The following is a 16,931-nucleotide window of genomic DNA, read 5'->3' as shown; positions in this document are numbered from 1 at the left end:
TATATTGTGTACCAATACTATGAACTAACTACATAGAGTGGCTTTCACTTTTATTTTTTCGTTATATTTGACAAAATGTGGTTATTTATATATGTATGTATCAGGACGTGTCGTGACTTTTAAAACAGGGAACTAGGTATGGTTAAAAAATATATATAAAAAAATAATAATTTTTGAATTCAAATAATCAATTTTGAAATAAGTATAATTTTTAATTTTTGAGCTAAAATAAATAAATTTCCTACTAACATCTTGTTTGTCTTCGAAACTTAATCTTGAATGATTTGTTGAACAATCGATCAAAAATGCAACATTCCAAGACCTCGTTATTTTTTTCCGCACTGAATTATTCTGAGGGAATCGTTTCATGAGCCGGGTTCCTTTCCATATTTGAACTCAAGAAGTTATGTGTGGATATGTGCTATTTTAACAAATAAATAGTTTAGAATGATGTTTGATGTTAATGAAAATTTCATAAACGCTTAAAGAGACGAGTACATTAAAAATGTTTTGTCTTTGACGGAACGCATATACATAAAAAAGTGCCGCAAAGGGAACAGAATTGAGACGGCGAGTCCGTGCAAGCAAACGACGCGGCGGACCATACCATAACAATCCACTGCCACTACCATTACCTCAGGAAGGGCTAATTCCGGTTTCTGAACTTCACTAATCCGAGTGAACAAAATCAATATGCATAATGATTTGAATTTGTTAAACATACATAATTGAATTGTTGATATTTTTAAATTGTAGGTAAAAGATTTTAGACGACTAGCCTAGTCTCTATAGTTCAATGACGGTATGTACATACATATGTATGTACATATGTATGCATACATATATTTAATGGAAGTCGAAATTTCCATTAAAAGAAAGTGTAATCCCATCTTTTAGGCAAAATAACTTACCGTTTTCTGGGACGCGAGAGGCATAATCCGGATATATTATTTATCAAAAGGCCAAAAATAAATTCCGTTTCCGATTTTTGCTAAGCTTCTACGAGTACAACCCTTTCAGCCGACGGATGGAATGAAACAGCTATAAAAAAATCGTAAGAAAAATTCATTCAAGATTCGATTAAAATTTAGTTTATATTTTTAGAACATTGTATAATACAATGAATGTTCAAAGAAAAAACTGCTGCGTAAGTAGAAAATCCTATTGCAGACGTTCTACAATGAAATGTAATAGAAGTTACACATGTAGTTGGTAAGACATCAAACGCAAATCAATCAAAATTGATTCGTTGCATATCTGACTATGCAAGAGTGGTCAAAGACCTATTAATAGGCCATAAACACATACAGTCAAAAATAAATCACGCGCAACGGTCGAGCAAAACGCGAAAACCCGTTGCGCAATCCAGTTCGCAATTTTATATCTACTTTCGCGGTGGCTACAGAGAGCTAGGGCAATACGCTCGTTGTCGGTTTTATCGCGTAATAATGCGGCGAAAACTTTTGTTCAATTTAATGCGGCCTCGGAGAGACGGAGGAGCTTTCAAGATAATTCATCCCGGACGGGCGGCCAATCTCTCCGGAAGAATCTCCGTTCCGGAACTCGGAAGCTGGAGCAAACAGAGCCATGTTTACACTACTACCTCGACACGCATATTACACGAACGTTGTACGAGCAAAAGGCGCAAAGAATCAAATTACCGCCGTGTATATTATTAACACGAAATATGCACACGTTGCTCAATTCAACCGTCGAGATTTTCGATCGATGCCATCATCGATATTTATACGCCGACAATTCATCGATTCCAATCGTTTACGATCGTCGTGTTTCAGTGATTTAATTTTTCATAGCAATGTTTCTAAAACGACGAGCTGCGTTAGTGGGTCTTTCACGAACATTGTTGCAGAAATGCGTCAAATATTATGAATATAAAACATTATAAAATACTGTTGCATGTTTAATTTGCTATTCTAATGTTAAAAAAACGACAAGAAAACAGATCGAAATTGAGTTAAATTTTGGGTAAAATTGAGTGTTTAAAAAAAATGGTATTGGAAAGACGTGATGATTCATATTAAACTTAACGAATACATACGTTGAAGCAAATCTCCTTTTCTATCAAACATACATATGTACATATATGTATATGTTACAGTCGAAGTGTATTTTCAGTTGTAATATGTATGGTATATTCTAACTGGTATTTTAGGTCATTAATATTCGAATACAATTCAACTAGTAAATTATATGTCTACAAGCGCAGATACACTTTCAACAATGTACGCCAATTGTAATATAACAGTTGAGTTTTGACAGCTCTGGTGTTTTACGAATGCTTTAGAATTCAATAATCCGTTGATATTTGCTTATAAGTATTACGAATAAAGGCAATGAGTACCGAATGTATGAGTGTGATCAAAACAAAAATGTGACTTTCCAACTCAATTTACTAGTCAAATGACATTTTCACGAAAACTTAACCTCTCCATCTAACCATGTAACAATTTATAGTTGAACTGTATTTTCAGTTGTATTATATTTTGACCAGTTGGAATGTAATTCGCCATATGAATAAACTTAGATGGGTTAGACGGAATATATTCCTAGGGAATGAATGAATGAAATGAATGAAATAAAGGAATGACTAGTCAAAATATATTACAACTGAAAATACACTTCAACTATAACGGAAGTTAGTTCCAGGTTAGTTGGAATATATTCTAACTAGTCAAAGTATATTACAACTACAAGATACACAACTAAGCTATTCTGAAATTTTAGGTAATAAAAGGGCAAACTCCAACTTTGGCTTCCTTGTTTTATACGGTGAAGCTTTCACTGTTTTCAATGGTCAGGACTAATGGTCTCTAAACAAAAGCACGCGCTTGCTCTACGTGAGCAAGTTTATAAGTAAGAAAGAGCAATTAGCGAGTCCGTGATATTTTCCAATTTTTATTAATTTTTAGAAATGTGTCAATCGATACAAATATAAGCACAATTGTAGACGAGCAGTTATCAGCGTTAAATATGAATTGCTGTCATATTTAATTGAATGATCGCTATTAAATCATGACAGAGATCACTCGTTTATGCAGATAAACTTGTGTCAAACGTGACCCAGTTTCGTTTACGGACTAACTAACGTAATATAAACGTGCGAGTTGTAAATTATACGAAATGGAACAGTGGTTCCTACTTCAGGTTAATTAACACCCTTCAAAACTGTAAAATCAGTCTACTTAAATATAAAAAAAATTGTAATATAAATTAATTACTAAAAAGTACACGCATAAACATCCCATTAAAATCTTCGCTACATAAGGAAGTAATTTACTATTAAACTGTTAAGATTTATAGCAGGAATTGTTTTCTGAATAACATTAATCATGTCGTAAAATTTATTCTTACAAATGTTTTGTAAAAAAGCTACAAATCGTATCAAATATAAGGTGGGCGTTGAAATAACGAGTGTGCGATTCTACTCCCGGGAAAACGAGAGGACATCTCTCCCATTTCGGGAAACATATTTCGCCAATTTTCCCCCCATTAACCGGCTTATGAGCGTGCTGGTTCAAGAGTAGAAGAAGAAGAAGCTGCCTCGTTACCGATTCGGTCCTTTTGCCAAACTGTGGAAATAAAATTTCCGTGTTTTACGGTAACGCTGTCCCATTAGTGGAGCAAAACAAACGGCGCGCATGCCAAGTTGTTGTGCACCCGGAATCCGGAACGCATCCGGACAATTCTGGCACGATTTAACCGAATTCGAAAAGATCGACCGGTTCTTGTGAAACGAACATCGTTTACCTGATATCATAAAGAAAAATCCCCAAAATACACGGCCACACAGACACAAAACACACATTTATTCTAGATCATGAAAACGTGATCAGTGATCCGAGTTCAAATCAGTCAAAATCTCGAGTTTGAATTTTACCATGATCACAAAACTTCATCTATTGTTACCACGTACATATGTAGAGTAAAAAAGATAGAGTAAAAAAGAATTATAGATTGATTAAAGAGTATTTTTGCGATTAAAATTCACGAAACCCGGCATTGGAAATATATTGAAAACCGTTTAACTTTACAGATCGGATCCTCTTATCGGATATTGAAACACTGGAGCAGTATCTTCCCAGAGAAAGTATCAATATTAAAATGCTGTTGTAAAGTTGGGCTAAAGTTAACAAAAGAAAAAAAACTTCATCATTAAAATTTTGCAATTTAATCTTCGAAAAACAATTTGAAAATCGTAATTACTTTTTTCTTTTATTTCTCCCCCGCCCTTAGCAAACAGTACACAGATAATCGCCCGGGAAAAGTTTGACTTTTCTTTACTCACGGGAAAACAAAAGGAAAAATTCGAAGCGTATTAGCACTCCTCCCCTTTACCCCGGCCGTCATCCCGTTCCCGTTCGCATATAACCTTCACCTTTATTTCTTTGGCATTTAAATGCGGCACTTCTCAAACTTTTCCATCCGACTTCTCTCTCCGAGGCGGCTAAACGCGATATTTAAGTATACACCGCAAAATGGGGGTAGCATGAGTGTGGGAGGCGGGAAAATTTGGAGAAAAATACTTAGTGTTTGAATCAGGGAATAAGTTATTCAAACGAGACCGCTGAGAGTGGGGCGAGCTACGTGCGAGGCGAAATAAGATGGAATTTGTAATGTGGAAAATATGTGATTCGACAATGTGAAGGAAGGTACAAAAGGGGTTGAAGCTAGTAACAGCAGCTAATAGTTGAATGCTTGCCAAGAGCACATGTGTACGTGGTTATTTATGACACTTAAGAATTCTACAATTAGTTAAAAATAGACTCATCTTACTAATAATAATCTTACATACATGTAAGCAAATGTAGAAAAAAAAACCCTCACACCTAACAAACTATAATTTGCGTTGATTGAAGATATATTTTAACTTGGCAAAAAATTTACCTACTAAAAACTACCTACATATAAACAGCAAATACTACGGCACAGACTAACATATGTATCATTAGTTTATTTAAGTCGACAAATTGTTGATATCTACACATGAGCCGTTATATTTGATAGTGGCATTTTTCTTCATTTCGAGAAATAATTCGTAAAATATTAAATATAATGTTTCGCGCTTAAATATATCTAAAAAACTGGAGGCCTGTAATACGTATATTCTGCCATTCCGAGATTCTGGACATATCGAATTAAAAGAAGTGATAAAAATTTGTGAATTAAGTCAAACAGAAATAGTATTTCATAGTGGAACTGATAATAGTAGAACTGAAAATTGGACTTTCAAATATAATGGCTCATATGTAATTGTTGCCATATTTGCGATTATTTTAATTTATTTCAGCAAATATAATTAATCTATCTTAAATATAGAGGCGATGAAAGACCCTCTTCTCTATCTTTTCGCCGTTTACAAGAACCGGCTCGACTCGTTTTGATAATCTGTCTCGAGTATGACAGTTGTCCGTCGCCATGAAAGGTGTCGACAGCAAAATAAGATGATCTAGAATTGACGATCTCAGACAAGGTCGCGTCCGTATTTAATTGTTCCAAATTCAATATAGCCATTTCCGGGGATGTAAATATTTTCCGCGGGGAATTTTCTTATCTCGAAAATTTTACAACGCACAACGGGTCGTGTATGCATGAGCATGTTCATATATGCTATGGGAAGGCTTACACATTGTACACACGTATAAACGTTATAGTACATTTAATTATTTTCGTTACTTTTTGCCCTCGCGCACAAAGGCCAATTATGGGAATATGGCCTATTCGTTGTTATACGTTACAAAACCCAAAAGATAACGTTACGTATTTATATCGTACAAAAGCGGTCGGGAGAGAAAACGAGCGTTAAGGCGTTACTTTTAACCGTTAATTTTTATGATATCGTAAACGATATAACCACACAAAAATCTTCGTTAGAAAGTGATGTATTTGACAATGTGGAGGCGCTAGATTTACACCTGTCTATTATTGAAAGATACGTACGAGTAAAACTGCTATTTATATCATGACAAAAATATATACAAACTGATTTTCAGTGCAATAAAATACACACAGCTGTTGATTTTCATTGATAAAGAAAATCTAATTAGATACAGAACTAACTATTGTACAAAAGCACTTGAAAGCATCGATGCAATATTTTTTACCAATTAAAAAAAAGTACTGATACCACATCGTCGCCTATTATATATTTTATCATTCTTGAGTACATATTTGTTCAATTAAGATTACTATATACAGTAATCGTTTTTTGAACCGTAACCCATCATCGTTACTCGACACACTTGAAGTAATAAATAGGAAACCCTAAAAGGAAATCGTACGAATTTTAACCCGATACGGAAGTTTACAATTGAGATAAAATTATTAGGATCGTTCAAATGTATGTATGTACGTGCGTGTGATTTGAGACGTGTGATTTATTCGTCAATTTATCAAAACGATCCTCGCAAGTTGTAAATTGAAACGTCTTCATATAATAGAAAACCTAGCAATAATTCATAGGTAATTCAATACGAACGCGCAAATGACGACAACATACATACATACATACATAAACCGGTCTTCGAGGTGAAGACGAACTCCAGAGGTGTCCCTCACCGCACAATGGAACTGCGGCTTAAACGTAAACACAGATAACTTATCAAGTGAGCACCTGGCGATATAGGTGTAGGCGAGTCAAACATGATCCCACAAACCAAAAAATAGCATTCTAAAATACAAAAAAAACGGTACAAAATAAACTCGAGTATGATATCTAGTGTGAAAAATTCTGGTTTAAATGCCCCAAGGCATTGAAACACTCGCCGTGATTAGAATGTGGTTGGAGGTATTGCTTAGTTGCAACTGTACAGAATGCGCATCTTCAACGAAACCTATGAGGAATCTCACACGAGGCCCTTCAAGGCATCTCGGTGACCTCACCTTTGAAATTGTGCAATCGAAGGGCTTTGTTGTTGCGAAATCGTTACGAGTATAAGATGTGATTAATGGCGGCAATAAAACCACATTAGACACAACTCAAAGCCGAGCGCAATTGCTGATAGTGCGATAGAAGCAATTAAATATTAATAATCGAATTAAACCAACATTACATATTGGTCTATTCAAAATTAACAATCACGAATCATACGGATATGGGTACGTAAAATATGATAATAATAAATAATCAAGTAGGTATTAGAATTTATGGTAATATTAAGAAAAACTTCAAAAAATACAGCAAAAAATGTGAAAGGATATCGGAATGTGTTTGGTTCCTGGATCACTTTAGGCCCGGGTCATTCGAGCACACTTAATTGTTCATTTGATTGATGCCAATCCCCGACAGCGAATAATGCTTTTAATTGTTTTACAACTCTGTGGGGGGACCGCGATTAATCAACCCCTTTTTGCCCCTTTGACCTTCTTCGTATACTTGGACTTCTTTGAAATTAACATCTCGCCGAGCAGCATGGCCGAATCCTTCTTTCACAAATTCAAAAACACAAAAGTGTCACAGACAAAGGGATCAAGACTCAAAAGGAAATAGTATTACGCAAATGATTAAATGTATAAAAACCCTTCTTGTTGGTAACGATTTATTGATAGTTCAGGGTAGCAAAACTGCCATACGTATCTATCTGTCTTTTTGAATAGGATCGACCTATTGTATTATTATTTTATTATTTTAGTTGATGTTTAGAATAAAATTAAATAAAAACAACAATTTTATGCGTTAATGTTAGTGCAGCATAGGTGAACAATTTAATTTTCGTAACAAGCCTACATATGTATGTACATACACACATAGATAAAATAAAAAATCAAATATGTACATACAGTAAAATGATGAAGCATGTTAGCACGGAGTCATTGTTTGCGAATATAATGTATTTAAAATATATTATTTATATTATATACAATGTACATACATATATAAATATTTTATTCATATATTCGGCTTCTGTTTATTATCGTTTCAATCAAACCAATTGAAAGTAGATGCAAATTTTCTCCGTTTGGGGAATTATAGGAGTTCGGAGAAGAATTTCGATAATTCTAAATTCGGCGAAACGATTGATTTATTTGAAACCTCGCAAATCTTGAATAATATTTGTGAATTGAGAGATAAAATTACGGGAGACGAGATAACGCTATGAACGACGAAAATTTTCGCAAGATTCCATTCGAAGATAAGGATGAATGCGGAATAAAACCTTTAAAAATGATAAATTGGAAAAAGTCTATAAATTAATTACATTCAACGCGATTATAATTTTTTAAATTATTTTAAAAGCTTGATGAGTTCATAGTATATCATTAAAAATATTTTAGTTCATTTTTAAATTGTGCAGAAATAGTCTTATACTATTTGTTCAAATTTGATTGTAAGTATTGTAATCTTAGCTTAATACAAAAAAATAATTTCATCAGAAAACATAAGTTTTATTTAATTATATACTATCCGTTTATATATTTCCAGTTGTAAAACAAACACATAAGAAGATTTTCGTTGATGTTTTACGATATATAGGTATTTTAAATTATACTATAAATTTATAGATCGAAATTACATTTAAGCTCAAGTGAGTTAGCTGAACCAGTACCAACGGTGGAAATTAAATAAAAAAGAAAATAAGCAAGAATAAGGATGACGAAATTAAAAATTCGATAATCCCCGGGGGGTAACGATAATCACGTTTCAGATCCGTTTCTTTGTGATTTTTTTCGGCGGCGGAAGTGCGGAGGAAAAAGGTGGAAATGAAAATTAAGGAAAACTCGTGCTTGCTACAGTAACTTGCGAACCTTCAATTACATTCAATATTGGCAATAAGACAAATTACCAACAAGATTCAAATGCAATAATCCACAAAAAAAAAAAACAATTTTACCAACATAAACTCGTAAATAAAGAAGCAATAAACTTCAACGTTTCGATCGAAAAAAGAAGATTTTCATATACATTTGTGGAAACCAATTCAAAACCAATAGACCGTTGATAGTGAACATAATATGATATCTATATTAATAAGCAAAAAGATCGACAAGACAAAGATCAACGAAAAAATATCAGAACATACAAATAAAGGAAGTTTTTCTACGAATGCCATTATGCAAATTCCCATTACTTGGCCCAAAAAAAAAAAACACATTACAAACTTACATACATACATCAGACTTGTCATTTCACGGTCGTTCGAGTTTATGTACTGCGTCGTCTTTCAATCTTGGCATTTTCATTACATCACAAATTTATAAAATGGCATACATAAACACGCACACACACACATGCTCGTAGTTGACTTAAGTGTATAGAACGAGCTTTAATTACTTTCGGTGTGCGGAAATGTAGCGTAGTGGTATGCGTTATACATATTTGCATATAAGGTATATAAGAGGCACATCTACACGGGCACGTAATCCATATATCGTACCCGTACTACAAGTAAGTATCCACCTCGCCAGGATGAAATATGAAAATGGCTTAAATAAGGCACATTATATCGCGAAGGACGCAATTAACACTGTGAATGGCGATATTGTTGTATTTACGCGCGCTGTGGAGCATCGTGGTTAGTTCGCGAATTTAACGACGCGAATTAACGCGGCGAGTTTAATTTAAAACCACAGTTAAAACGGAGAACAAAGTCGAAGCATTCAATAATAAAAACATTCACTATAAATACATAAATAACGTATTGTTTGAAAAACTTTAAAATCAGGATGGAAAATGCCAAATAAATCAAGATAAATATTAGAAACAAAACTTTCATGGAAACCATAACAAATTAATTCGGACTCAAATTGAAATATATTGTGCTGTAGGCAAGCTATAAATTTAACGTTAAAAACAGCGAAATTTATAGAGACAACGTAAAATTTCCCGAGTGTTCATTTATGGGAATATTTTTTTATATTTCAATTCATAAAACAATAACAAACTATCAAATTTACATTCCAAAAATTGTAAATAAAATTTTAGCAACAGAGCGGCGATAAAGCATAAAAAAATGTTAAAAAAATCTCTATACATTATAAAATTGTACATAAATAGAAACATCTAAATATATATATATATACATACATATGTACATATATATCTAAATATATATACACACTGAATCATAACAAAGATTAGATAATACGAACAATACACGTCTACGAAACAAAGAAGAAACAGGTTCAAAAACGAAACGTTAATTTATACACATTAAAAATTTTCCCACTAGAATGAATGAATCACATGAAAATTAACTTTAACGTTAACAAACACAATAAGGCCTATTTTTAACGTTCCATTTCAGAGCATATTTTCATAATCTAATATATAATTTCGAAAGAGACTTTGTACGTATGTATGTATGTATGTATGTTGTGGTTCGTAGAATCCGCGACGTTAAATTTAGCAAAAAAAAAATGAATATTCAAATAAATTTAAATAAAATAAATGTTTACTATTAGACAAGCCATGTTCAAGCGGTTTATGTATATTAAAAACACGGAGCGAAGCCGGGCATAACCACTAGTTAAAACATTAAGTTTAAACGACATATTAAAAAATAAAAACAATCGGCAATTTTATATTACAGATGCATTTGAACGATCGCGAAATTCGCGAAAACACACCGTCGAGAAAAACTTTGAAGACCGTTCGACGTGTGGGCGTGCACTGACTGCCTCTATACACAAATGTATTCCGAAATATTCGAGATGTTTACTCACATTGGGTGTGTGCTGCGAAGATAGAGAACGACGACTACGCCGATGGAGACGACTCGAAAAACGCACACAGGGAAAAAACTTTGATTTTATAAAACGTGTTTTTCGATTATATATTTTTGTGATAATTTTTTCACGTATGTTGCAAATACGATGCGGGCGGTTCGACGAAATTTCCCAAACGGACGGTCACACTCGCACGTGGCACACGACACTCGCGAAATTATTTGTTTATAGAGAGACGAGAGCTGTCGCGAAATCGCGATTCGACGCGACGAGTAGCGAAAGAGCGTCAAACACAGACGTGCATCCTCCCATACGACCGTCACTCGACTAAAGCGGACGCCGCCAAACCCCTCACTCCTCCCCCCTCTCCTTTCACCCCGCGCCCCCCCCCCTCCGAGCTCCTCCTCTGTGCGAGAAGAGAGCCGCTGCGGTTACCTGGCGTTGTCCGGCGCCGATTTTTCGTCTTTGAAAAAGACGACTCGCAATTTGATTTTGGCTACAACTAACTGCGTTCAATTCCAACCATGACTGTGAATCCATTTGACATTTCATTTAAAAATTCAAAATAACAGGACTACGCAACCTCAGGTAGACCAAACCGAAGATCATTTAGAAAAAAAAAAGTCAACAGTACTAGAAACATTTCAGTATTTTAAAATTTTTTGCAGATATCTGGAGCGGAGTGCGGAGCAGGAGCGTGGAGCAGTGGAGCAACGAGTTTTTGCGCGGAGCAGGAGCGGAAATTTGTTATGCTCCGATATACTTTCATTGACTTCATTGACACTTTTAAAAAATTCAATTAATGCGATTTTTTAATTTATGATAAATTTAATATTTGGTGGTTTAAAACCCTGATATCATTTGACAAGTGGCGCATCATGTATGTATGATAGTTTATTTATATCATTGCATTTAATATATATGTATTTTTAACATATATATATATATATTTTTAACATATATATATATTTTATATATGTATTTTTAACATATTTAACATATAACATTTTGTTTTATATACTTTTTTCACTTCTTGTTGGTTTGTATATATAGGTATGTACTAGCTGAACCCGGTATGCGTTGCAATGCCACAATAATGCATGCAATTCTCGTTCCCGTTCCCGTTCCCGTTCCCGTTCCCGTTCCCGTTCCCGTTCCCGTTCCCATTTTTCGGAAAAACTAAGCCAGAGAACACATTTGAAATGATTGGGTTACAATGACACTCATTCCCGTTTTTAATCTTCCCTGACATGCATACAACTAATCCTGAACGTTTCATCGTAATCGGTTCAGTGGTTTAGGAGTCTATTCGAGACACGTACAGACAGACAGACATTCATTTATATATGTATATATATAGGTATATATTTATATAAATGAATCCCGTTCCCATTTGTCGGGAAAATACAGACAGCGAACACATTTGAAATTATTTAATTATTTGTTTATTTTACCCTAACAACGCAGGTCGCAACGCGAAAATATTTGAAATTATTGCGTTGCAATGCCACTCATTCCCGTTTTTCCCGTTTCTGTTCCCATTATTATAAATACCTTTTTAACATATTTAATTTAATATTTATATTTAATTGTTTAAAATTGTAAAATCTACTCACCTACCTACATATAAACAATATAAAACACCTTTAGAAGTATAAATAAATTAATTAATAAATTTTCAATATATGCCGAAACCACCCGTTGAAATATCAATGGGCACAACACTTGTTTTTAATATTAGCGGAAACGGGAATTACATATAGCAACGTTTTAATGTGGTCCCATAGGATTTCCATTTTAAACACTCGGAGTTTTGACATCTCAATGGTTTTGACAGCTAAAAGTTTCATGCGACACTTGGTGACTTTATTCGAAAATAGTAGCTTTTGACTGTTAGCACTTACACTAAAAGCAAATGTTTGTGTATTAATTAACTAATTTAAGTATTTTCATAAATTAATTCCGAAAGAAAAATATTTTTATTGAAATTGGATTATTTTCAATTTTATTTAGAAGGCGCTGTAGGTGAAATTAAAAATACTATAATCTCTTTTTGTCAATACACTATATGAAAATATTCACATGCCAAATAATTTTTTAGAATTTATTTTTCTAAGAATCTTAGAGCTTTGTGAGCTGTTCTTCTTCCATCAAAAACCAAATATTGAGATTATCGATTAGCGATAGAATTTAAATCTCTAATACGCGTTTGATTTAAATGATTGTTTTATTTTTTCTCGAGCGACAACCACAACGGGTCGGGTCGCGGACCGCTCTTTAAACAGTCCTGTTCTATAATATAATAGGTGACCGGAAAAATGCACTCGTGATACTTGCACTCTCGAGACAATCAAACTTTCAAAGATGCTCAAGGAGAACTAACGCAATAAAATTTCACAAAAAAGCGTCAAGGGGTATTTGTATGTTGTCCGAGGGTGCTAACCTTTTTTTGTGGAATTCTATGGCGTAAGTTCTTTTTGAGCGTCTTTGAAAATTAAGACTTGGATTAGATACCCTATTATAAAATTAATAAATTTTAAAATTAATTAGTAAAATTCAGTGCAATTTATTTAAATTAAGTGCAATTTAGTGCATCTTTCCGGGAACCAATATAACATGTAGTAACATTGCCACTTTCTAGATTAAAAACTACTTGAGACTATTTTAAGACATTTTAAAATTCTATTTAATTCTAAAAATTCTATTTCGACTCCGGCTTTAACTTCGATTACGTTTCTGACTGCAACCCCAACTTCGATTTAAAAAATATTTACTTCTACTTATAGGTGAAAGACCAATTACTACAGTCTCTATTTCACCAAGTAACGCGTGAAATAATTTGAAATATGTAATATTATGTATCATAAAAAAAATATTTATTTAAATTTCGTGTATATTGCTGTCGGTTCCCTCATCACTGAGGATCGTGACTATGATGTCCGGTCAACCAGCTGCCTCCATTCAGTTCTAAATTCGGCCAGGCGAAGACTTGCTACCGTGGAAGCGCCCGTCGCTGCAGATACTTGGTCAGTCCAGCGTGCGGGGGATCTGCCTCTGGCTCTTCTGACTTCGACGCTACCAACCACAACCAACCGCTCCAGGCTCTCCTCACCTCTTCGTGCAATGTGGCCGAAGAACTGCAATATACGTTTCAGGCATATTGTTGACAGTCTATCCTTGATTTTTAATTCTTCAAGAATAGACACATTCGTGCGTTTGTCGGTCCAAGGCACGCGCAGTAGCCGTCTCCAGGACCACATCTCGAAGGCATCGATTCTCCGTCTATCCGCTGCCTTCATGGTCCATGTCTCGACACCATAAAGGTAGACAGAAAAAACGAGACCCTTCACGAGACGGATTTTGACAGCAGTTGTAATGGCTCTATTCTTCCAAATCTTCGTTAACTGTGACATTGCCGATTTTGCTAATGTAATCCGGCGCCGTATTTCCAATTCGCTGCCGCCGTTGTTAGATATGAGTGACTCCAGATAGACAAAATTATCGACCACCTCTATCGACAAACGTGTACATATATGCATATGTAATTAAATATATCTATATGAACTATTAACATTTCAAATACATATAAAATGTAGGTTGAAATCATAATCAGACAATGATGACAATAATTAGCAAAAAAAAGAAATTAAATTGATAATTCATTTTCATCATAAACTTATCCTACATATCCAGTTCTCATAAAATATATGAGCCGTTATATGTGAAAGTGGCATAAGTCCACTTTTCTTCATTTCGAGAAATATTTCACAAAACATTAAATACATATAATGTTTTGCGTTTTACAATATTTAAAAATACTAGTGGCCTGTAATACGTTTATTCTGCTTTTCTGTGATTCTGGACAAATAAAATTAAAACAAGCAATAGCAATTTGTGAATTAAGTCAAACAGAAATAGTGTTTTTAGAACTGAAAATTGGCCTCACGCCACTTTCAAATATGTAAACATATTTAAATACATTATTGAGTAATTATCAAAAGAGAAATGGAGCTTTTGATTGATTGACTGATTCCAAAATCCAAAACTGCTACTCTGCAGAAATGCTACTCTGCAAAAGTGTAGACTCCACGACTCTGACTCTACTATTTTCGCATCATGCCTCGAGCCCACATATTATAGTGTGCAGGTGTGCAGATATTTCTTGCATTAAAAAGTAAAAGTGCGGTTTATTCATTGTTGGGCGTTTATTTTTTACGGGCGATTTCGAAATTTATGATCTTTCCTTGCTGAGAAAAAGTTTACCAAGGAGGTTTTTACACCGTTACCTGAGAACGTTTATGCCGCTTTAAATGGCCGTAAAAATATTTTCCCTCTTATTACTTTGATATTTTTAATAACATTTGGCATTTGCATACAATTCAAGCGGTACACAGCGGCGGGTATTATATAAATTGGAACAATTAAATTTTAACCTACACGAAGATAACACGTCGGATGAATATCGGCATCAATTTATTTTTCAATAAACCCGAACAAACCACCTCCCCTCACCCCCAAAATATACAAAAATAAAGAGGTGGGGGTGAGGGGTGTGAGCAGGGTGGCGACGAATCGAACGAATGAAAAACGAGCGTTATGTTCATACCTACATACGTTTCGGTGCATTCAATTAAAGGGCGTTTCGTCATACTGATTTGACAACAATATGCAAATTTGATTGTACGATAGCGTTCGACCGAGCGTGTGATTCGTTTTGGCTTTTAATTCGGAGCGGCCGAAGCGCGGCGCCGAAAGGGTTAAAGCCCGATCGACTCGAATAAAGCGAACCAAAACAGGACGATGGATTAAAATTTGATTTCACTTGCGCATGTTTTTACGACGGATTTGCATATCAGTCTGTTTGGTTCATGAACGACAAAATTTTACTTCCCATATGTGATACCATACATACAAATACGTACAGATATAGGTATAGAGTGTAGACACGATTCTGACAGTGTTCGTTACAACTTCGACATTACACAATCCCGTCACGTCAACATCCAGAAGGTTCAAAGTGCTTACCTTCGTTCAAATTGAGCACCGTAATGTAAAAATTCCGACATCCGAATTATCAAACCGAAATCCCATTTTGATACGATACAATCTTAATCTGAAATTTAAATTGAAACCGCTCCAAGAAAATTCTTTTGACTGTCGAACCGTTAACTCTTTTCATTGAGTGGATCAAAAAACTATGAATGAGTTAGGTAAATAAGTTATTTTCTTAATTACTTATTTGAAATAACACTTATATACAGTATTTTTTTCGGTAGGTTCATTCCAAAACATTTAAAAAGATTTGAAAGACTTAATTGGCGAAATTTTGTGAGAAAAGTAGAACAATGGGATGAGAAAGGGATTAAGTAAGACTATGATATGATATTAAATATATCAACATCATTATTTACAGCCACTCATCTTCCACTGCTATATGAAAGTTTCCATTCGCCTCTATATTGTGCAGCTCTCATCCATCTCACCCCACACATTATCCCTATTTTGGTCTACGATATTCCTTGCGGTCATCCTGTCACCGTTTTACACTTTCTCGGGTACCATTCTAGCACTTATTTTGTCCACCCTTCGTCTATTCTTCTAGCTACCTAGCCTGCCCATTGCCAATTCAATTTATTTACTTTCTCCACTATATACCCTCCCCTGTCATACTTATGCTTTTCACCTACGTATTCCGTTTCCCATCTCTCCTCGTTACGCCGAGCGTTCCACACTTCTTTGAGTGCATTGGAATTTGTGTCATCATCATTTATATGTAGCTATTCACCATCCACTGTTAGATGCAGGTCTTACCAATGCGCTTCTATTTGTCTCCGTTTTGTGCAACTCTCGTCCATCTTAGCCCACACATTTTCCTAATTTAGTCTACCAATTTTCCTTTTACCGTTTCTACATTCTCTCGGGAACCATTCTAGCACTTATTTGCCCCTTTTGTCTACATAGCTACGTGACCCGCTCATTGTCATTTAAATCTCTTCACTCCCTCCACTATATCCACTACCCTTATCATTCATCTTACACACGTATTCCGCTTCCTATATTGGCGATTTAAGTGTAAGTTTCACATCCATACGCCATCACTGACAAAACACATTGATCGAAGATCTCTTTTGTCAGTCAATGTAGCATTTTTTTTATTTAAAAACGGCGTTCATTAGTCCAAGTGTACTCCATCCTAATTCCATACGTCTTCTTTTCTACTGAATATGGACTTTGTGTATGATGTACAA

At 34.6% G+C, this 16,931-nt stretch overlaps 1 protein-coding gene across 3 annotated transcripts in view; it reads right to left on the bottom strand.

Moving 5' to 3' along the window:
* The window catches only part of LOC143912252 (uncharacterized), a 210,007-nt gene extending 198,995 nt beyond the window's left edge, over positions 1-11,012 (bottom strand). For all 3 annotated transcript variants that reach the window (XR_013260620.1, XM_077431526.1, XM_077431527.1), the window contains exon 1: positions 10,681-11,012. The gene's annotated coding sequence lies outside the window, so the exon portion shown is untranslated. The remainder of the gene's footprint in view (positions 1-10,680) is intronic.
* Positions 11,013-16,931: the final 5,919 nt, after the last annotated feature.

This window comes from Arctopsyche grandis, chromosome 5 (genome assembly GCF_051622035.1).
Source record: "Arctopsyche grandis isolate Sample6627 chromosome 5, ASM5162203v2, whole genome shotgun sequence".
NCBI lineage: Eukaryota > Metazoa > Arthropoda > Insecta > Trichoptera > Hydropsychidae > Arctopsyche > Arctopsyche grandis.
This window is presented reverse-complemented; position numbering and strand designations above follow the sequence as displayed.